The sequence below is a fragment of the Schistocerca gregaria genome, chromosome 6 (assembly GCF_023897955.1).
Source record: "Schistocerca gregaria isolate iqSchGreg1 chromosome 6, iqSchGreg1.2, whole genome shotgun sequence".
NCBI lineage: Eukaryota > Metazoa > Arthropoda > Insecta > Orthoptera > Acrididae > Schistocerca > Schistocerca gregaria.
Window position 1 is genome coordinate 74,600,158 of NC_064925.1, and position 24,815 is coordinate 74,624,972.

Consider the following 24,815-nt stretch of genomic DNA (forward strand, 5'->3'; position numbering starts at 1 on the left):
CTCGATAACTTTCTGACAGTTACTACGAACTAATCATAACGTGTAGACATTCACGGCCGGCGTCTTCGCCAATTAAAACTTCCGGGCTCTGGGGCCGTGATCGAACAGTAGAAATTCTTCCTCCCGACGTTCCGTTGATAACTGCGGGCTACATCTTCCGGGGTTAGCCAACGACTGGCTGCAGTGCCGTAGAGTTTCCGTTTATATAGAGCGCATAGAGGGTTGTCGACAGTGAAAATATCTCTGACCAATGTCATTTCTCTCGATCACAAGTAATCGATTGTCATATAGTTGGTGTAATGTCGACCGCCATTTATTATCTAGCTTTAAGCCTTCTTCTTTACTGTTAAAATTTTTGTGGTGTTTATGAATCTCTTGGATTCGCTGTACATACGTGCATGTCTTATCTAGCATGATCGACTCATTAAATTTTATTTCATAATCACCATCTTTAAAAACTTGTTCCGCTACAATCGATTTGTCGGTGTGTCCTAGACAACAGTGTTATGTTCGGCTAGGTGGGTTCACAGGATTTGTCGACCTGGAAAAACAGTTCGACAAAGTAAATTGGGGCAAGATGTTCGAAATTCCGAGAAAAAAGAGGTAACCTATATTGAGAGACGGGTAATACACAATATGTACAAGAGCCAGAAGGGAATAATAAGAATGGATGACCAAGAACGAAGTGTTCGGATTAAAAAGGGTGTTAGACACATAGAAAAATTTATACAAGACTGTGCTTCAACTGACACACAATATTTTTTATAGCAAAGCAATCTGACTTTTAAAAATCCCTACGAAAGAATGGCCCTGACTAACATTAACCTATACCTTTCACAAATCACTTACCTTACCAAAAATCTTCGTTACTCAAGCTACTGCAGTACAGCGAGCGCCACTACTGCCAGCTAAATAAAAGATTCAAACTACGGAAGGCACTAACTACTGATAGGCATAGTTAGCGAATGAAAGATTTTAATAGAGAACAAACAATGTATTTACCTTAGTAGTCATTATATATATATATATATATATATATATATATATATATATATATATATATATATCACTTCATGACACCAATTCTTACAAATTTCAAAACTCCGCCATCTCTCTACCCACGTCTACCACTGCTGGCGGCTCACCTCCAACTGCGCAACGCTACGCGCTGTTAGCATCCAGCTGCCACTGCCCAACACTACAATGGCAGACAACAATGCAAACCAGCCACAGACTGCACATGGCACAGCCAGTGATTTTCATACAGAGCTCTACGTGGCGGCGGCGTTACCAATAAAATAACCTAAACAGCCTACTTACACAGCCGTCATGCTCCCCACAAAAAAATTTACAAATTGTTTTGGGCACTGGCCAATAATGATTTGATAAAATTTTTCATCATTGCAATAACAAAGATATCAAATGCACACACTTATTGATACAATGTTGGTCAAAAGCTAAAATTTTCTCACAGTCCATAAAGACAGTCCTGATCGTTCATCACAGTAAAATTGCAGTGTTTTTCTCCAAGTCTGAGCAATAAAGAAATTGCACTTGGAAGTAGTGGATTTCTAAGCAGTCTTGAAGAAGTAGTGTTGTCCTTCCAACGGAAAGACAGTGCTGACTCTTGTAATGCAGACAGGTAATGAGCCACAACAGAGCAAACCCACAGCAGAGTCAGTCGAAGCTGAAGACTATTGGTAGGTAGGTCATCACAGAGCAGACCCACTGTAGTCCTGGTAGAGATTACGGTATTGGTGGGCCGCCAGAGATGCAGACCCACTGTAGACCTTGTAGAAATAATGGTATTGGTGGGTCATCAAAGGTGTAGACCTACTGTAGTCCTTGTAAAGATGGCCAGCAGCCATCTGTTTGACTGTGCAGGCGCACAATCACCATTGAAGAGTCTTGCAGATAATATAGCAAGCCCATAACCACCACTTGTGCACTCACAAAAATTGTTTTTGAAATCTCCTTAGAACCAGCAATGCTGTTATCCAGTCCCTTGCTGAATTATTAACACACGTGCAAACACTATCAGTCCCTACTTCTCACATATTGTCCATATACTATGACCAACAAAAACGTGTGCAGTGAAATGTAATTTACAAGTTACTTAATTTGATGAACTGGTGTCAATTACAATTTTATAACATGAGAATACAATAACAAAGGTACAAAATATATCATTAAAGAACATAATAGTACAGATAACATTTGCAGTAATACAGGCTTTACAAAAGAATCGAAATAACATATACATCAGTGTTACAGGAATTATGACAGGAGCACATAAATAAAAAAATCAGAATAAATTTCGAAACATCAACTTCACACATGAGCATTAAAACAAAATAGAATAAATAATGTCTAAACATCTTTACAAAGTAAATAACATATTATTGATGCAAATTATATTTGAGGATAACAGTATTCCTCATCATAGTGAATGTAGCTTAGTATTAGAACAGAAAAAATTCTATGAAACAGTACACAGAGCCATGAAGAAAATAAATACACAAAGGTACACAAACAAATAGTGGGATAACACAAAAGGAAATGACGGGGTTTGTTTTCAGGGTAACATTTGGTACTGGAGTCCAACTCAAAACTTCATTCCATAGATCGCCCCTCTTATTTCAACATTTGCTCCAACCAAATAAAATCCTATCCAAGCATGCTTTCTGCATTCTGTTCTCATCCTCTTTCAAAAATAGTTTTCCTCCACTGTAGACTACTTTTTTGGCCAAACTATTTTCTTATAGCTTCTCAATGCTTTTCTTCCAATTCATCATAGTTAGTTCCTTATATAGTCTACCCCCTCTTAAGCAACTTAAACCTACTGAGCTCAGATGCTAAACTAAGGGACGACGCAATGCAGCAGCATAAAACAAATTAACACAAACAGCAGTGACCCAAAAAAATGCAGATTTGCAAAGCAAGCAGCAGTAAATGTAATAACTTATATCTAAACATGACAAACCCACAAGCAGAAAAAATGGTATACAAAAGACAACATTGCAGATAAGGGAAAGTTATAATCACATCTTAATGTCTATGTAATTAAAGTGGTGCACCACAAAAACTAATGCTACAACAAATTACCAAGTACTTGAAAAGAAAATTATATATACAGTTACTGTTATTAGTCGCTTCTTATTGCTCTTTCCATTCCAAGAGCTCCTTTTTCGAAGAATGTGGATCATAAAATAATTATTTAATAGATCTGTTGACAGAAAGTGTTCACATTAGCAAATGCATTTAATTTTATTTTATAAAACCAATGCTGCAACACAGCTGGAAAACAGATATCAAATGAGATAAGCAACTATGTACAAAGCATAAAAATATCATTCAATAGTCATGCGACATTTCATAAGTTAGTAGAATTCTCTCAACTCTCATAGAAAGACGTTTGTTATAATCAGGTGTCAGATGTAAGTATCTTTCCAAGTAATGGGCGTGTCGTATTTGCGATGCTTTCTACAAAGGAATGTCAATAGCGAGGATAATGCCTTTTTTTTCACCTAATGGCTTTCTGTTGTCAGACGACTACCTCTCAGCCGGGCGCCCAAAACGCATTACGTCAAGGTCACTTACCTTTCTTATTGAAATATTTATGACAGCAGCTTCCGCTACATATAAAAAATTTCACAGGTCAAGAATTTGCGTCACACATCTGTAGAAAAAAAATCCTATTGTAATACATTCACTCATTTACATTCATTTCATAACTCTTAAAGTACCATTCTTGGTTTTCAACCACCTTTTTCACAAACCAGAGTCCGTAACCACAACTCATTATTCCTTACCTTATTCGTCGACACTTCTTCAATATTTCATCACAACAGATACGTAGCATAATCATATAAGTCATATAGCATCAGCTTATTGATCATAAACATACCGCAACAGCGTAATACACATCGTCATCATAACATCATAAAACCTCAGCCAAATCTCAAAATCGTCGTAGCTTCTTCCAAAAATTTCAAAACCTAAAAAAAATTCTCTGTTGATGTCAAAAGTGTCATCTACCTCAAACGTACTTTAAAAATCATGATACCATACCAAATACATCATTCAAACCTCTCATAGTATCACAATGGTTCCAAAAAAAGTATGAACATTTCACAAAGTACAGACAAAATAGAATTTCATAAGTGTGAAATTATCCAACTGTGTAATTGCGTAAACATGTGTCACTGACGTAATAAAAAAAAATGTTTGTCTCTCAGTTAAATGATCAGATAGCTGTGTAATTTATGTGTTAGAGAAATATGGTACCGATGTGTAAAGTTTATGTAAGTAGACTGTTTAGGTTTTTTTATTGGTAACGCCGCCGCCACGTAGTGCTCTGTATGAAAATCACTGGCTGTGCCGTGTGCAGTCTGTGGCTGGTTTGCATTGTTGTCTGCCATTGTAGTGTTGGGCAGTGGCAGCTGGATGCTAACAGCGCGTAGCGTTGCGCAGTTGGAGGTGAGCCGCCAGCAGTGGTAGACGTGGGTAGAGAGATGGCGGAGTTTTGAAATTTGTAAGAATTGGTGTCATGAAGTGATATATATATATTATGACTACTAAGGTAAATAAATTGTTTGTTCTCTATTAAAATCTTTCATTCGCTAACTATGCCTATCAGTAGTTAGTGCCTTCCGTAGTTTGAATCTTTTATTTAGCTGGCAGTAGTGGCGCTCGCTGTATTGCAGTAGCTTGAGTAACGAAGGTTTTTGGTGAGGTAAGTGATTTGTGAAAGGTATAGGTTAATGTTAGTCAGAGCCATTCTTTCGTAGGGATTTTTAAAAGTCAGATTGCGTTGAGCTAAAAAATATTGTGTGTCAGTTTAAGCACAGTCCTGTATAAATTTTTCTAACGGGACGTTTCAACAGGGATGTAGTCTTTCGCTCCTTCTGTTCAATCTGTACATCGAAGAAGCGATGATGGAAATAAAAGGAAGGTTCAAAAGTGAAATTAAAATTCAAGGTGAAAGGATATGAATGATACGATTCGCTGATGACATTGGTATCCTGAGTGAAAGTGGAGAAGAATTACATGATCTGCTGAATGGAATGAACAGTCTAATGAATACACAGTATGGTTTGAGAGTCAATCGGAGAAAGACGAAGGTAATGAGAAGTAATAGAAATGAGAATAGCGAGAAAGTATCAGGATTGCTGTTTATGAAGTACATGAAGTTAAGAAGTTCAGCCATCTAGGCAGTAAAATAAACAATGACAGACGGAGCAAGGAGGACATCAAAAGCAGGCTAGCGCATGGCAGAAAGGTCATTCCTGGCCAAGCGAAGTCTACTAGAATCAAACGCAGTCCTTAATTTGTGGAATAAATTTCTGAGAATGTACATTTGGAGCACAACATTGTATGTCTGTGAAACATGGACTGTGGGAAAACCGGAACAGAAAGGATCGAAGTACATCATATGTCGTGCCACAGACGATTGTTGATAATTATGTGGACTGCTAAAATAAAGAATGAGGAGGTTCTGCGCAGAATATGCGGAAAACACTAATAAGGAGAAGGGACCGGATGACAGAACATCTGTTAAGACGTCAGGGAATGACTTCCATGGTACTAGAGGGAGCTTTACAGGGCAAAAACTGTGAAGGCAGAGATTGGAATAAATGCAGAAAATAATTGAGGATGTAGGTTTGAAAGTGCTACTCTGAGAAAAAGAGGTTCTAGGCGCTTCAATCCATTACCGCGCTGCCAGGTTCGAATCCTGCCTCGGGCATGGATGTGTGTGATGTCCTTAGGTTAGTTAGGTTTAAGTAGTTCTAAGTCTAGGGGACTGATGACCTCAGATGCTTAGAGCCATTTCAACCATTTTTAATTAATGATTAACACGAACTGTTACTTTTCTGGCACAAAATCACGAATCTATTAACATAACTGAGATATCCCATCGGCATGCAGTTTGATCAGAAGCCCCATCTGAGGGACGATATCGTAAGCACTCTGTAAATCTAGAAATATGGAATTAGCTTTGCATTCCCTGTGGATAGTACTCATTCGTGAAAGTGAAGTGGTGTTTCGCAAAAAAAATATTTTTCTTTAACGCATGCTGATAATGTGTCAATAGATCGCTTCTATCAAGGTACTTCATAGCGTTCTAACAGGGGATGCGTTCTAAAATCGAACTGCAAATCGACGTCAGTGATGGGGATCTGTAATTCATTGCATTAGTCTTATTTCCCTTCTTGAGTCCTGGTGTGAGCTGTGCAGCTGTGCAGTCTTCATTCGGTTATGGACATTTCGTCCAGCGAGTGGTTGTATATCGCCGCTAAGTGAGATGCTGTATTAAGCGATTTAAGCTACTTCACCACTCCGAGGAAATCTACTTCTCAGTTACTTATGTTGCCATTTGTTCTTGATTTGAATTCTGGAATATTTACTTCGTTTCATTTTCGTCCAAATCTATTTCACAGTTACTTATGTTGCCATCTGTTCTTGATTTGAATTCTGGGATGTTTACTTCGTTCATTTCCTTCCAAATTTTGAGACAACGTTTTGATGTGCAAACTACTGAAGGCATCTCGCATATTTGCTGCAAAAGAAAATCACTTGCATTGGTACAATGAGGAAGAACAGCAATGAAATTCCTTCGGAAATTCTCCCATACAAAACAAGAGAAATTGAAAGCGCAATGTTTAGATTTCAGCAGGATAAAACCTCACTTTCATACGTTCCTCGTAAAAACGTGCAGTCATTCTTTTGTCTACCATATATGGCATGGCGACAGTTGATGAAGAAACACTTCAATCTGAATGGTTCAAATGGCTCTGCTCTGAGCACTATGAGACTTAACATCTGAGGTCATCAGACCCCTAGAACGTAGAACTAATTAAATCTAACTAACCTAAGGACGTCACACACATCCATGCCCGGGGCATGATTCGAACCTGCGACCGTAGCGGTAGCTCGCTTCCAGACTGAAGCGCCTAGAACCGCTCGGGCAAACCGGCCGGCCTCAAATTTGAAATCATAGCTGACTACAATGTGACAAAAGGTGGAGTTGCGTTCTAGTTTCAAGAACTACATGGAGTCGGTCATTGACTATTTTTCCATTTTTTGGACATTCCTGGAATTAATTCTACATATTGTTTTCCTTCACAAAGCGACAGATAACTTCGCGAAGCTGTATTTATGTCAAGAAGATATCAGAAGGCCTAGTGAAAGAATAGCTCGTATATAGAGCTCAATTCAAATGATTGTCAGCCCATCTTGTTGTACTTCTTATGCAATCTCGTGCTGACGCATCGATTACCGAAGATCAGCTCCCCGAAGCTCCAACGAAAAAACGCTGTATGTTTATCCTTTGTGAACGCCAAAACATTCGACACATATAAATCAAATGTGGTGGATGAAATAGCGTTGCTTGTAAACAGCACACTAGGAAACAAGCTGTCTTGAAAGGTGTTTTGAAAGGGAACATATGTGGGAATAACTGGCTAAATCGTTATTAAAAGAACTGAAAGTGCAAAAGCTTTTCGTATAATTGGTGAAGATGGTGAATGTGAAGTGCTTTCTTCAATAAATAGTATAGTTTTTTCAGCACATGCTTGTGTTTACTGACCGATGCCCTTACTGTAAATTTCACAATGCGCCTGCTGGTGTGACAAGAATAGGTGTGCCTCCTGGAGGGTTAAAGGAAGTTAGCTGAGAGCAACGGTTGTTAGTTTGTACAGCAAGAAGTAATTGAATCGATGTGGATATGAAAAGCCGTATTTAGTATGTCGGCAAATATGAAAGTGTTTAAATAACGTTTCTTGTAACTAGCTGTCAAGAAAATGAGGATGTGAGCCCCGGAATGAAATAATAACGCACATATACAACGCTTCGAGCATACGCACTCCTGTAGAACAAAGCAAAACGTTATTGCCATCTGTAAAAGTGTCGACAACTATTTATGTGCTCCAAATCTGGCATAAAACGAGATTTGTGGCGTTCAGGGTAACGATTCTGGCTTTGATCTTCTACGCAATAAGAAATTTGTAAAATGTGACATAGGGTTGTAAACTTTAGGAATGCAGTACACTTACTCTTAGTGGACAAGTAGGAGATGACACGTGATATTCCAGTAAGTATTGAAAGGAAATAAACACTGTCCAATACAAGTCGCAAAGCATTTAGCATCTTTTCATTGATATGGAAAGTGACTAAACTGACAGAACTGCCATTTGGTTTAATTGATTTCAGGCAGAATCTGTCATAAGTCAAGTAAGACAATATCATCACGAAGAGACACAGAACTACTTACCACTTGAGAGATACAGGGTAACAGTTAGTGAACTATATAAAATAAAATCGTCAGAACTTGTGAAGGGTTTGCGTTATGACGTTTAAACTGCACCGTGTCTGCGGGTTATCAGAGAATTAGTATGTGTCTGCGCACGCGCCTTATTGTTGTCGGCTTACTTTAATTTGGATGGCTTCATCAATAAGCAAAATTGGTGTAATTGGGGGACTTAGAATCCGCATTTCGCGATCGAGAGGTTTCTTCATCCTCGACGGGTGACTGTGATGTGCAATATCCAGTCACGGAATAATCGGGGCGATATTCCTTGATGGCACGATGACTACCGAACGGTACGTGAAGGTCTCGGAAGATGGTTTCATCTCCATTATCCAAGGTGATCCTGATTGGGACGAGATGCAAGGCGGGCATCGACGCCATCTAAGCAGGAGAGTGATGTCCAGGAGGAGGTGACCGCATTCTGACTCTGTGGTACTCAGAGGATACTGGTGCTGACCGCTGTGGCCGAGCAGTTCTCGGCGCTTCAGTCGGGAACCGCGCAGCTGCTACAGTCGCAGGTTCGAATCCTGCCTCGGGCATGGATGTGTGTGATGTCCTTAGGTTAGTTAGGTTTAAGTAGTTCTAAGTTCTAGGGGACTGATGACCTCAGATGTTAAGTCCGATAGCGCCTAGAGCCTTTTATTTATTTATTTATTTATTGAGTATACTGGCATTTGCCTCGATTTGCCGTCTTATTCCTCGGATATGAACGCATGCGACGCCTTTCCGGGGGGCTATATTAAACGTCTTTATTCGGTGTAGAGTAATATCCCCCGAGACCACTGCTGAGCTGAAAACCGCAGTTCAGGAGGTATCGACATCATCGATGTTCGGACACTTCAGCGGGTCATGCGGAATTTCGCTATTCGTCTGCGCCACATCATCGCCAATTATGGCAGGCGTATCGAACATCTCGTAACCTGAATCCGAATATCTGTAGTGACGTTTGCATGTTGAATAAAGTTTGTATACACCTTAGTTTATAACTAATCTACGTCTCTTTTCGTATTGTTCAATAATTTTCACCCTGTACGAAGACAATATGATGATCATAGCAATTTCGCAAAGTGAATCAAGAAAACGTTGGTGATATAATACACGTACATTGTGACTGATTAACGAAACAGTACTTCAGACGTTCGTCGCCTGCACGCAACCCAGCTACATGATACCGTATCAAGATACAGCAAACTCAGCAACCGGCAGAACATTCAACCGAAACACGTCTTTTCACTGCACGATGAAAGACAAGACTGCCTATTCAAACGCTGTCTGTCAGTGTTCCTTGTGTGCGAGCAGAGTTCCCGTTGACCCGTTCACCCGGAAACGCAAAGCGTACATCCCTCAAACCTCACAGGCTAAACTCTAAATACAGTACAGTTGTTTGTAGTCGATGCCAGGCACAGAATCTTATTTTTGTAGTAACCTTGCGGTGACTAGCATGCGAAAGTGATTGAAATGTAGACTAACCAAACTGAATACCGAAAGCTGGAATTTAATAGTCAAATTTTACCCTCAAGATTGGAGAACATCTCCTTCCTGTAGATACGAGGAGCGTTCAATAAGCAACTCAATATTTTTTCTGAAAACAGATTGGTTTTATTCAGAATTCCAGTACACCATAATCTCTACTCCTTTGGCTAAAAAACGATATTTTTAAACTTAATCTCCGTTCAATAAGACGGTCTTACGCCATCTTACTGCGGGGAGACAGTGGGAGGGGGGGGGGGGGGGGTGGGGCAAGGGAGGTATGCCCGCATGGTCCACTGTACTGGTCGACGATGGAGCCAGTGTCTTGCTGAAGCAACAACCTGCCCATCATTTACATACTGTGAAGTGCATCGTTCACTGAGTCAAACAGATGGAAGTCAGAAGGTGTGCCATCTGGTCTGTAAGGTGGATCACGAATAACGGTGCAATGGCGTGTCGTGACCTCCTCTCGGGTGCGTAGACTTGTCTGAGGCGTTGTGTTGACATGGAGAAGGAGGAGCTCGTTTGCGTTTTCGTGACGACGTACATGCTGACGTCATTTCTTCAGTTTCTTGAGGGTAGACTTGATGGTTGCGTTATGACGGGGGACGTCACACAGATAGAATCCCAGAAGACTATCGCAGTCACTAGGGCCACATTAAGCTCGAATGAGATGTCCGCACGTTCCTTCATTGCAGGAGTCAACAGCTGTGTGCGGTGAGCGGGCAGGCAGGAGGTGGGACAGGTTTGCGCTACCTTGTTGCGATGATGACAGACTCCTCGCCCAACGATTCACCGTGCTTTTGTTCGCAGACATTCACGCATGCGCCTATGAATATCTGCGATGCTCTACTTTTCCACGAAAAGAAAATCAATGACATGTCTGTGCTTGGAATGCACCGTCGTTGCAGACGCCAATTTGACGTTGCAGACGTGTAGCGCCGCCATCTATAGGACCTTCAGCTGATGTGGGAATATTACACGATGTCCAGCAACAAATACCTCTTTTTTCAGCCGAAATTAGTCGAAAAACTGTGTTGCATTACCCACTGAATGCTCCTCGTATTTCCTCCGGTAGGCTCGACAGCAGCCTGAAGAGCTCATCGGCGAGGCCCGGAAATAGGTGTGTTACGTTCTGTGAGGTCGATTTTGGGAATCAGACAGGAAACAGGGTAAGAACTACAGAAATCGTTATAATGCGGAGAGCAATGTAGTCACAGCCTTATAACGGTTTATTCCTAGATAGAATGTTCAACTGTAGAAATGTCACCGCTGTCACACAGTCCATTCAGCAGTAACTGCGGAGCAAGTGGTCCACACCAGGCGCTCAGGCTCTGTCTCCCTCTCTCCCTGTCTCTCTCTCTCTCTCTCTCTCTCTCTCTCTCACACACACACACACACACACACACAGCGATGAATGGGACGCGCCGCTGAATGGCTACTGACAGAGGCGAGGACAGTGGACCCGCTTAATCCAATTAACTCGCATCGCCGGCGTCCTCCGCTCATTGTAGCCCTCAACTCCCAGGCTCGCTTCTCGGAAGTCCAGGCCCACGCTGCCCGGCCACCGAACTTTGCTGGGCCTTCCGAATTTCCCACTGGGTCCGCTCCGAATTAGACTGCAGCGAGCTCTATTATAGAATTACCACGGCTCCGGTCAGCGCCCGTTGTCAAATCGTGTTAAATTACGCCGCACGCTGGCCGAACACTGCTGTCTCGTACGGCGCAGAGGCAGGAAACTTCAGACGTATCGCTTTATGGCAGTCGTGTTGCTGCAAGTAAGATGGATGATGAACGAGGAAAATGAATCAGTGTTTTGAATTTGTGTTTCTTAGGCTTGTAGTTATGGACACGACATTCTGCGATTTCCTACGCTTATTACGTACCCTCAACTTACAAAAAAATATTGTAATTGGAATGGTCCGGATGAATAAGATGCTGAACTAAAATATTGCTCTTTTCAGACTTACAAGGCGAGGCTCAAATCAAATGTGTGTGAAATCTTATGGGACTTAACTGCTAAGGTCATCAGTCCCTCAGGTTACACACTACTTAACATAAGTTAAATATCAAGTGAAACAGGTACTTTTCCACCGATGGCGACACTCACAAACCCTACAAAAAAAAAAAAAGTATGGCTGTTATTGTCTCTAAAGAGTTTTGTGGAGGCAGAGATTTTCTTTGTTCATTTTTCGTTTTGTGTGGCGTTCGTAATGAAATATATGTTTATTACATTACTTACATTATAAAAATTATTCTAATGGTTTTACATTGCAATATTTTCTCATGCTATTTACAAACTCTACAACAACGTTCAAATAGTTCAAATGGCTCTAAGCACTATGGGACTTATCATCTGAGGTGATCAGTCTCCTAGACTTAGAACTCGTTAAACTTAACTAACCTAAGGACATCACACACATCCGTGCCCGAGGCAGGATTCGAAACTGCGACCGTAGCAGTCGCGCGGTTCCAGGCTGAAACGCCTAGAACCGCTCGACCACACCGCCCGGCTACAACAAAGTATTTAGGACAATATTTCTGGTAGTGAAGTTATGTTTGGTATGCTTCTCATTGCACAAGGAATAGGATATTATACATATGTGGAAGGGAGGGGGGAAGAGGGGGAAGGAGGGAGGGAGGAATAGGAGGAGGAAGGGAGAGAGAGATGGAGACAGAGAGAGAGAGAGAGAGAGAGAGAGAAAGAGAGAGTAAGAACAGAAGTAGAGAGGTGGTGTTTAGGTGTGGTAAGGCCGAGATGGGGAATGGGTTGTTGACAAACTAGATGCAAAAATGAAAACCATCAAAAAACCTTTTCTCAGCACCAGAAGAAACTAAATATGTCTGTATGCCGTTCCTTGGTAATGTATCGTATCAACTTGAACAACTATTTAAACCACACAAAGTCAAAATCAGTTTCCACACAAACAAAATAATTAACAACATTAAAACAACGAGCCCACTAGATCACAAATCAGGTATATACAAATTAACTTGTGACAGCTGTTCTTGCTACTACGTAGGACAGACAGGTAGAAATCTTAAAACCCGATACAAAGAGCACACTGACGCCCTCAGTTTAAAAAAATGTAAATAAATCCACTTTTGAGGCCATCTAGCACAAAATAGTCATTCAATCACAGATATAGAAAAACAATCTCCACATTCTATACACTGTAGACAAAGGAATAAATATGGACCTCTTAAAAAAATTAGAAATTTTCATAGAGAACAATAAAACACCCCACACTATCTTAACTGAACAAACTGATTTAGCAAACAACCCATTCTTCCTAAGTTTTAAAAAGTCCTTAAATTTGAAAAACTAATAAATACTGTACTCATCCACTCCCATACCGATTCCCCACCTTGCTCATACCGCACCTAAACGCTATCCTCTTTGCCCCTATTTTTTGGCACACACACACACACACACACACAGACACACAGACACAAGTCCCCCCCCCCCCCTCTCTCTCTCTCTCTCTCTCTCTCTCTCTCTCTCTCCCTCCCCTGCCATCCCTCCCTCCCTCCTTCCCCCCTTCTCCCCACCCCCCTGCCCGTATGCATCAGGTGATTAAAAAGTCAGTATAAATTTGAAAACTTCAGCTGTGGCGAGAATGATTTCGAAGTTCGAAGCCCCGTAGTGGCCAACCGAGCACAAGGCGTAATGCTGTTGAGACAGTTCAGGAAGAAATGGAGACTGCAGCGGGTTCGTCTATGCACGGCGAAGTCAGCGCTCGTGCAGCCACATGTCGCACCGGCATTCCATACACTACTGTTTGGTTGGCATTGAGGCATATCTTCCGATGCTATCCGTACAAAATTCATCGGCATCATGAACTGTTACCTGGCGATTTAGTGAAGCGGAGGGCATTTGCGGTGTGGGCGTTTCGAAAGATGGCTGAAAAATGGTTCAAATGGCTCTGAGCACTATGGGACTTAACAGCTCTGGTCATCAGTCCCTTAGAACTTAGAACTACTTAGACCTAACTAACCTAAGGACATCAAACACATCCATGTCCGAGGCACGATTCGAACCTGCGACCGTAGCAATCGCACGGTTCCGGACTGCGCGCCTAGAACCGCGAGAGCAACGCGGCCGGCAAAGATGGCTGAAGATGACGATAGGTTGAGTAAAGTGTTGTGGACCGACGAAGCTCATTTCACGCTCCGAGGGTCTGTCAACGCCCACAAATGCAGAATTTGGGCTTATCGATAATCCTAGAACTGTCGTGGAAACTCCATTGCACGACGAGAAAGTCACAGTATGGGTTGGATTCACTACATCTACCGTTATCAGCCCATTTATCTTCGAGGAAATTCGTGATTCTGGTTTTGTAACTGCTACCGTGACGGGTGAGACGTACGCCGATATGTTACAGAATCGCATCATCCCCAGCCTGGCTGATAAACACCTGCTGGAACGTACGATGTTTATGCAAGATGGCGCGTGAAAGATCTCTTGTGCGCGTCGTTTGGTGATGATCGTGTGCTCAGCCGCCACTTTCGTCATGCTTGGCCTCCCAGACCTCAGTCCGTGCGATTATTGGCTTTGGGGTTACCTGAAATCGCAAGTGTATCGTGATCGACCGCCATCTCTAGGGATGCTGAAAGACGACATCCGAAGTCAATGCCTCACCATAACTCCGGACATGCTTTACAGTGCTGTTCACAACATTATTCCTTGACTACAGCTGTTGTTGAGGAATGATGGTGGACATATTGAGCATTTCCTGTGAAGAGCATCATCTTTGCTTTGTCTTACTTTGTTATGCAAATTATAGCTATTCTGATCAGATGAACCGCCATCTGTCGGACATTTTTTGAACTTTTGTATTTTTTTGGTTCTAATAAAACCCCATGTCATTCCAAGCATGTGTGTCAATTTGTACCTCTCTATCTACATTATTCCGTGATTTATTCAGTTTTCAAATTTATACTGACTTTTTGATCACCCGGTATACTATCCTGTTTATTGATCAATGAGAAACATGCCAAACATAACTTCACTACCAGAAATATTGTCCTAAACACTTTGTTGTACATTTTGTAAATAGCATAACAAAAAATTGTGCAATGTAAGAACATAACAATAATTTTTATAAAGAAAGTAATGTAATAAATATATATTTTATTACGAATGCCACACACAACGAAAAATGAGCAATGCCTCCACGAAACTCTTTGGAGACAACAACAGCCACACACTTCGTTTTTTTTATATTTTGTAAAGTATGTGGGAGTCCCCATCGGTGGAAATTGCCTGTTTCACTTGATATTTAAGGATAATGGTAAGTACACAGTATGCTTTCCAGAGCAGTTCTTGCCACAAGAATAAAAACAGTGAGTAATACGTACCATGTAATTAATCTTAGAATCGTAATATTCTTTCCACATACAGTGCTCACTTTTTCGTCTCTGTATTTACCACAGATGCACGATCCCCATAATACTCCAAACTAAATTGTATCATCTCATGATGAATCGCTAGGCGATTCGAAACCGGTCATGAATTAATAAAAATTGTGGACAAAACGGCGATTGGTTGCAGTAATTCCTGAAAGCTTTAACAAGACAGTCGCAGTGTTCCAAATCCAGAATGGAGAACATTTTATGAACACATTTAATAATTTACAAGTAAATCAAGAAATGCATAGAGTTTCCCAGAAAATTTACGGCTGTCGCGATTTACGAAATCTCATATACCATGCAATCTGGTAAGGTACCCGCACCTACTTTGCAGCTCGACGCTTCGAACTGTAGGGACAGAGGCAGGCGCCATTTGGCTATTAACCTGCGTAGCGGTGAGACGTTGCTAACGTAGCAAGAACGAATAGTGCAGGTGCAAGTTTGTTGAATGTCACAGGATTTACACTTGCACTACAAAAACGAAGGAATGGAGCGGAATGGAACCATCGCCTCAAACACGTTCGTCTCACGAAGCAGGATCGCTAACCACTCGACGCCCATGGTCTGTAACCTAAGCACAGATACGTCACATACATAATAGACCCGTATAACTTCTCCTGTAATTTTCTCGGAATTTCCAAAATAGTGCACCTTCTACTTTATGTTGTTTTGCCTACTAAAGGTGTACAAAGTTTGAAGTGAATCCGTGAACCCGACATCGTGCCCTCCCCTCCCCTTGTTAGTTTATTACCAATCCAACAGGTTCGTTCCCGGAATTGGCATACAGAACACCAAAGAAATACACGGTGATACATGATGTCGAAGACTGTCAAAGTTATTAAAGGGGAAGGGGGGTGGAAGGGGGAGCAAGCTAAAACGTTACCTCCCTCAAGATAATAGCAGTAACGCTTTCTGACTGAATGTGAGGTACTGACCGCGACTGTGAACATCACTACGATACAGGCTGGTTGAAATACAGGGGTGCAGGTCACATGGACTTGCTGCAGTGAAGACTAGGGTCTCTCAGACAAAGACTGCTAATTGGCCTGGGCTGCCGATGTGCTCACCACTGAACACCCCCAACGGGTGATGTGGAGACTGGCTGTAGCCATGCAACTGCAAAGGCCGCGTCCGGCCTGTTCTCGCGCCGAGCTGTGGAGAGGATCACGGCTGGCGCGCCAGAAAAACCAAGACTGTTGTCTGTGGAGGCCATCCGCCAATTTGCAGGGCGTATGGCGTACTGCAGCCGAGCTGCCAAACTGTCCCCTACTGTGGACATTACTCGAGAAACATCGAAACTGTAGTCCATTTCGGTCCACACACGATTAGACAGGTCCCTGTTTATTCGATCGACATTTTCAATAACTCGGTTTTCAGATCTTGAAGAGAAACTGCCGTAGCTGGGACAATAATTCTGTCTTTTATGTATGCTCCAGAAAAAAAATTACATGGTGTAAGGTCTGGTGACATGGAAGGCCAAAAGAAATGAATAAGATCGTGTTTGTCTCTTCCTGTCCAACGTTGTGAAACTAGGACGGGGCGCAAGAAATCATTGCGATCTTAATGAAGTTGAGGAAATTACCAGGTTTGCGGCGTGTCTGGGTATGACATTCCTCCGCAAAAGAAAAATGTCCGTCAAGCTTGTCAAGGGAAACAGCACAGAATACGTTCAGTGTCGGTGAGTCTCTTTCGTGTTCGACGACGAAGCCAGGATTTTGTGTTCTTGCAGAATCGACGGCGGAGTGCACGTCGATCTTGAAATATGGATTGACCTTGAGCAGATTCCAATACAAACAAATGATTTCTCTTACGGCGTAGTCGCCATGTTGCTATAAACAAGCAATTGAAATCTGTTCTTTCTTTGTGATTCACTCCGTATTATTACAGTAGGGGCTTGATAATCCCCCATGCTCGCGGGTCTGTCGGCGCCGAATTATCAAATATGACGGATAATGAAGATCAGTTTTGAAATACTAGTTTAATGAATACTAGTTTAATTAGTGAAACCTATGGTTTTAGCGTACTAAAACAAGTAATTGTTATTTATCAAACACAACACGAGAGTTGACAGTATAAAAAGTCGAAGGGTGTCTATTGGTTTCCTGTAAAAGATAACTCAAAATTCTAATACTGTAATCCATTCTCAAATAAATTTAAGGCATCAAGTTCTAGAAATGTTCAATACACGTACATAATTTCTGGTGTGCCTGTTAAGAAACAAAGTAAGCAGCACTGGTTTGAGCATATCAAGAAAAAGCTGAGTAATAAACGTTATCAAGAATTTGGTGCAGCTTAACTGGAATCACTTTCGCGGAACTAACTGACTGAAGGCAGTTTGTTTATTGCCATAGGCGTTTCGCTTCTTTTATTTGGGAAGCATCGTCAGTGGCCTGTAATACATGTTTCCTTTTATACATACAACAAACGTATTATGTGGTACATGTAATATACTTCTATGTAACATGTTAGTATATTATATCTACCGCATGTATTACAGGCCACTGATGATGCCTCTCAACTAAGAGAAGAGAAACGCGTGTGGCAACAAACAAACTGCCTTCAATTCGTTGCATAGACGGTACATACCTCCACGAATTCAACGCAACTAAGGGGAAGACAGAAAACAGCTATGGAATCACTTTATTCAGAAATAGCACAGGCATCTAACACTGCCGAGGGCGTGAAATGTGTCGGTTGAGCTGAAATTTTCTTCTGAGCCTTCTGTAACACTGGAGAAATGCTAACTTGTTTCTTCTCTTTTGACCTCATTTTTGATCAAAATCACTTCATATGATGCAGTTTCATAACTTCAGAGGCGTTGTAGCCTTGGCAATAGTCAGCGGATTTCACAAAAGCGTTTACAGCATCCAAAATTTCAGCCCAAGAAATATCAGCTGTAGGTCGCCATTCTCATTTTCTGGTGCCTCCTGTGGGTTGCAAACACTTTGTAACGTCACATGGCCATTCAGCTCTACTTTGATAGTTAAATTTCTGTCAGTATCGGCTCATTCTCCAACTTCTTCTTGTGATAACAAACTGACTCATAAGGGGATACAGAATTTATCACTCACACAATTCCAGAGAGAACCGTTGGTGATTCAGCATCATTTAAGTCGCTTTCCATCTCGTCTTCTTCGTCCACCTTAGGCCATGGTTTACTACAATCCCTGTGAAATTTTGTGCTTTTAACATACGTCCAAGCAATTGTAACCTTCAAAACAGCGTCTTTAAAATTAAAATTGCGATGTATCTCTTTGACGCTGCAATCTGATGTACATTCCTCTGTACCATCATTTTAACCATTTGGTCCATTCGTTGAACTAGTGACCTAACATCGGCAGGAGGACATGTGCACAAAATATTGCCCAATTAATTATGAATACCGGGCTGTCAAGTATCTGATAATCGCGGTCTTACCGTATTTTTATTGTTATGTTTGGACCAAGCGATGTACAACAAGGGGCATTGTGAAGGTTTTTGATTATGGTTTTTCTTTGTGATTTCGTTCTCTCAAAACTTCTGCATTCCGGTCTTCCTGTATCTTTCTTATTGGCCAGTTGTCCTGTCGTGAATTTCATGCCCTAAAATTTTTCTGTCTGGTATATGTTATTACTGCTTCATTCATGTCTTGTTTTACTGCATCGATCAAATTTACTGCTTCCACTTTAGCTACGTAGCATTCCAAAACCTGTTTTGTTAATCTGGTTGGCACCATACCTTTAATTTTCCACGGAAATTTTGCCTGCTTTTTTCATATTCAAATAAGTGTTACTGTTGTTATTGTGGTCTTCAGTCCTGAGAATGGTTTGATGCAGCTCTCCATGCTACTCTATCCTGTGCAAGCTTCTTCATCTCCCAGTACCTGCTGCAACCTACATCCTTCTGAATCTGCTTAGTGTATTCAGCTCTTAATCTCCCTCTACGATTTTTACCCTCCACGCTGCCCTCCAATACTAAACTGGCGACCCCTTGATGCTTCAGAACAAGTCCTACCAACCGATACCTTCTTCTAGTCAAGTTGTGCCAAGGACTTCTCTTCTCCCCAATCCTATCCAGTACCTCCTCATTAGTTATGTGATCTACCCATCTAATCTTCAGCATTCTTCTGTAGCCCCACATCTCGAAAGCTCTATTCTCTTCTTGTCCAAATTATTTATCGTCCATGCTTCACATCCACACGTGGCTACACTCCATACAAATACTTTCAGAAACGACTTCCTGACGCTTAAATCTATACTCGATGTTAACAAATTTCACTTCTTCAGAAACGCTTTCCTTGCCACTGCCAGTCTGCATTTTATATCCTCTCTACTTCGACCATAATCAGTTATTTTGCTCCACAAATGGCAAAACTCCTTTACTACTTTAAGTGTCTCATTTCCTAATCTAATTCCCTCAGAATCACGTGACTTAATTCGACTACATTCCATGATCCTCGTTTTGCTTTTGTTGATGTTCATCTTATATCCTCCTTTCAAGACACTGTCCATTCCGTTAAATTGCTCTTCCAAGTCCTTTGCTGTCTCTCACACAACTGAGATGTCATCGGCGAACCTCAAAGTTTTTATTTCTTCTCCATGGATTTTAATACCTACTCCGTATTTTTCTTTTGTTTCCTTTACTGCTTGCTCAATATACACATTGAATAACATCGGGGAGTGGCTACAACCCTGTCTCACTCCCTTCCCAACCACTGCTTCCCTTTCATGTCCCTCGACTCTTATAATTGCCATCTGGTTTCTGTACAAATTGTAAATAGCCTTTCGTCCCTGTATTTTACCCCTGCAACCTTCAACATTTGAAAGAGAGTATTCCAGTCGACATTGTCAAAAGCTTTCTCTAAGTCTACAAATGCTAGAAATGTAGGTTTGCCTTTCCTTAATCTACTTTCTAAGATAAGTCGTAGGGTCAGTATTACCTTACGTGTTCCAATATTTCTACGCAATGCCAACTGATCTTCCCCGAGCTCGGCTTCTACTAGTTTTTCCATTCGTCTGTAAAGAATTCGATTTATTACTTTGCAGCCGTGACTTATTAAACTGATAGTTCGGTAATTTTCACATCTGTCAACACCTGTTTTCTTTTGGATTGAAATTAATATATTCTTCTTGAAGTCTGAGGGTATTTCGCCTGTCTCATACATCTTGCTCACCAGATGGTAGAGTTTTGTCAGGACTGGCTCTCCCAAGGCCGTCAGTAGTTCCAATGGAATGTTGTCTACTCCAGGAGTCTTGTTTCGACTCAGGTCTTTCAGTGCCCTGTCAAACTCTTCACGCAGTATCGTATCTCCCATTTCATCTTCATCTACATCCTCTTCCATTTCCATAATATTGTCCTCAAGTAAATCGCCCTTGTATAGACCCTCTATATACTCCTTCCACCTTTCTACTTTCCCTTCTTTGCTTAGAACCGGCTTTCCATATGAGCACTTGATATTCATACAGGTAGTTCTCGTTTCTGCAAAGGTTTCTTTAATTTTCATGTAAGCTGTATCTATCTTACCCCTAGTGATAAATGCCTCTACATCCTTATATTTGTCCTCTAGCCATCCCTGCTTAGCCATTCTGCACTTCCTGTCGATCTCATTTTTGAGACGTTTGTATTCCTTTTTGCCTGCTTTATTTACTGCATTTTTATATTTCTCCTTTCATCAATTAAATTCAATATGTCTTGTGTTACCCAAGGATTTCTCCTAGCCATCGTCTTTTTACCTACTTGATCCTCTGCTGCCTTCACTACTTCATCCCTCAAAGCTACCTATTCTTCTACTATTGTATTTCTTTCCCCCATTCCTGTCAATTGTTCCCTTATGCTCTCTCTGAAACTCTGTACAACCTCTGGTTTAGTCATTTTATCCAGGTCCCGTCTCCTTAAATTCCCACCTTTTTGCAGTTTCTTCAGTTTTAGTCTACAGTTCATAACCAATAGATTGTGGTCAGAGTCCACATCTGCAGCTGGAAATGTCTTACAATTTAAAACCTGGTTTCTAAATCTCTGTCTTACCATGATATAATCTGTCTGAAACCTGTCACTATAATTACAATTTATTAATGTTCTTTCAGTCTCTGTGTTCCTCATTCAGAGCAACTAAGGACTTTAAATTTTTCTTATTACTTCTCTATTTTGGATTTCTTCATTGTCCATCTTTCCGTTTAAAATGAGTTTTTCAGTCCCATAGAATAATGCAGTCTCATTTGATGGATATTGTAGAGGCTCAGTTTGGTGCATCCTGTGATTATTTATTGTTTTAGATGTCTTTTGTAAACTTGAAAGTTTTTTTCACTTTGTGGCTACGAATTTCGTAAACAGTCTTTTCCCGTTCAGTTTCCTGAATGATTTCACCTAAATATTTGAACTGAGAAATTCTATCAACTTTCCCGCAATTATTATTTAGAATTCTGGGTACCAGGTAGTTGCAAGATAGTTAGAGTCACACTCTTTATGTTGTTTCTTTTGCACTGTTTCAATTTTCTGCCATAGAATTGCCAGGGCGTAATTCGCATCCGGTTCTTCAAAAATGGTTCATATGGCTCTGAGTACTATGGGACTTAACTTCTGAGGTCATCAGTCCACTAGAACTAAGAACTACTTATACCTAACCAACCTAATTACATCACACACACACACACGCCCGAGGCAGGATTCGAACCTGCGACCGTAGCGGTCGCGCATTTCCAGACTGAAGCGCCTAGAACCACTCGGCCCATCCGGTTCTTCTCTATGTTTCTATTAACAAAGCCGAAGAGACTCACTACCAAGAAAGTGACTCGTGAACGTTCGCTGCATGTGCAAAGATCGTCCATGATCCTTGTGTCTCAAAGTAACAGGCATAGCCCCTAATTGAATTAACCCGAAATACGACAAAAGGGTTTTTAAAAAGCAACGGAATCGCAAGATCCGGTACGAAAATTCAGTGACGAACTCTTTATTGGCATTCGATGTCGATTATGCTTGACATTTTACGGGATCATAGCTCAGAATTCTCTGAGGAAAAGGACACGGGACAATCTTTTATGAGACAGTGGCTGCATTCAGAAAACTGATGGCAAAATTTGCTGACGGATAATACAGCAGGCAAAAACACATACAAACTTATTTACATGAGTGTCTCGTATGTACAGAATGGATCACTTTAATGAGGCACGAAGTTCAGCATGAATGGAGGCTTCATACATTTGGGAGAATGATCTACATTGGATGAATCTACTACCATTCACTCACGTAGAGATTCTAAAGGGATGGAAGTTGACAAAGATGGACAGCGTATCATCCTAAATTACAGTAAATTTCAAGGATCCACGCATAAGTTATTTTTTATCATGAGTATTGCGGTTCTGTCGATTCGTAGGCCTGAGATCATTTCAAGTACGTTACAATGGAAATCAGAGTGGGTAGTTACCATGTATATTACAACATAATGGCAAGAACATTTACAAAGCTTGCTCAACATTATTGCAGAGGAACACAACAACTCAAATTGGTAACTGTACATTCCTTTAAAAAAAATTAATCTTCAAAAAATGGTTCAAATGGCTCTGAGCACTATGTGACTTAATATCTGAGGTCGTCAATCCCCTAGAACTTAGAACTACCTAAACCTAACTAACCTAAGCACATCACACACATTCATGCCCGAGGCAGGATTCGAAACTGCGACCGTAGCAGCAGTTTCGCGGTTCCAGACTGAAGCGCCTAGAACCCCTCGGCCACAACGGCCGGCAATTAATCTTCACACGCAACATAAAATAAGTCGAATGAATCACGTCCTACAGCTGTGGGTGCCGATACCAGCGGGTTTGCACGGGACCTAACTTATAAAATCACTTATTGCCTATCTCTGAGTGTCACTCACAAAAATTTTACCAATCACCCCCGGATGCATTTTCCCACGTCACTTCTTTATAGAGGTCAATTATTCAAATGACAGTGACAATCGCATTATTTATTTTGCCCCCAAACGGTTTCAACCCGCGATGGGGTCATCTTCAGGGCAATTTACACCATTTGGTCGCTCGCTGCAGTCGTCACCCTGCCTGTGCACGGTTACCTGAAGATGACCCCATCGCGGGTTGAAACCGGTTGGCGGCAAAATAAATAATGCGATTGCGACTGTCATTTGAATAACTGATTATAATTAATCGCTGTTTATCTCCATACAATTGTGTTGTCCTAAAATCTTTATAGAGGTCCAGCAACTAACCAATCCCTACCCTCTGTTACAAAGGATGAACCGTTCAGCCAGGGCTGCTGAAGACATCCGAGCGGCCATTGTTCTTAGGAACTCTATTAACAAAGAAATGTTCCAGAAAGTTGTAGAAAGATCGTTGCGGGCTTCTACAGGGCGGCGGTTTTAAAACTGACAGGAAGGCTGCTTTCTCCTCTGAGGTATAAAGGAAGGGCAACAAAGCTCCTCCAAACAAAGACAGAGAAGAAGTCCCTTTATCGTATGGCAAAGGCTGCCATGTTCTCTTCTTATGAAAGTGACTCGACTGGGTCTTGGTATATGATGAGGACTGAGGCTGCTGACTGCCATAACAGAACTAAAAACTGTTAAATGCTGCCCAGTCGTCGAATATGGAGTGTCTAGGAAACCTGCTTTCTCGGATCCCTAGAGAACATTCAACTTCCAAGATCATCCTGCAGACACTTATTTAAAGAGCTACAGATCTTCACTGTAGCCTCACAATATATATATGTACTTACGAAATTTGTTATTAACAACCGAACGAATTCAGAAGTAATAGCAGGGTACATGGCTACAATACTAGAAGAAAGGATGATCTTCACTACTCAAGATTAAATCTAACTTTGGCCTAGAAGGGGGTAAATTATTCTGCCACAAAAGTCTTTGGTAGTTTAACTAATAGCATCAAAAGTCTGACAGATAGCCATGTAGCATTTAAAAGGAAATTAAAAAAATTTCTTAATGGCAACTCCTACTCATTAGATGAATTTTTGGGTATAGTAAGTGGGTTATTTCCCCAAACCCCACAAAAAAATTAAAAATATTAAGTGTCATGTAATATTTTGTGTAACGTAATATCTTGCATAGACACCTTTTACTAACCTGACATGTTCCACATCATTACGAAGTGTCGTATTCATGATCTATGGAACAAGTACTAATCTAATCTAATCGAACAGATCGCATTAATGAGTTTTATTACGAAAAGTAAATGACAGTACCTAATTTCGAGACTTACATAGATGTGTCACAAGCCAAGGGCGACAAACAAACAAGCTTCTTCAGTACATGCAATCCCTAAGTTTGAGCTACATAGAATGTACGAGCAAAGTAATGCGTTGTGGTCCTGGAGAGCCGTCGGTCAGCGTGCAATTGGCTGACGTCTTCTCACAGCCATCTCTGGTCTATCACTCCTGACTCGCTTGTCGGCACTTGACTTAACGTCGATACAAAAATTAAGTAGAATCGATTATCTAACAGAAAATCCTCCTCCAAACATCTGTATGTGACAATCTGGAAATGTATCTCACATGAAACGTTATCCACGACCCGATGTGTAGGAACAGTATTTTGACTAACAATCAAGATGTAATCGGTCCTAAGTTCGAACCCCGCCACTGTTTAAACTTTAAATAAAACTCATCAGCCATTGTTATTATT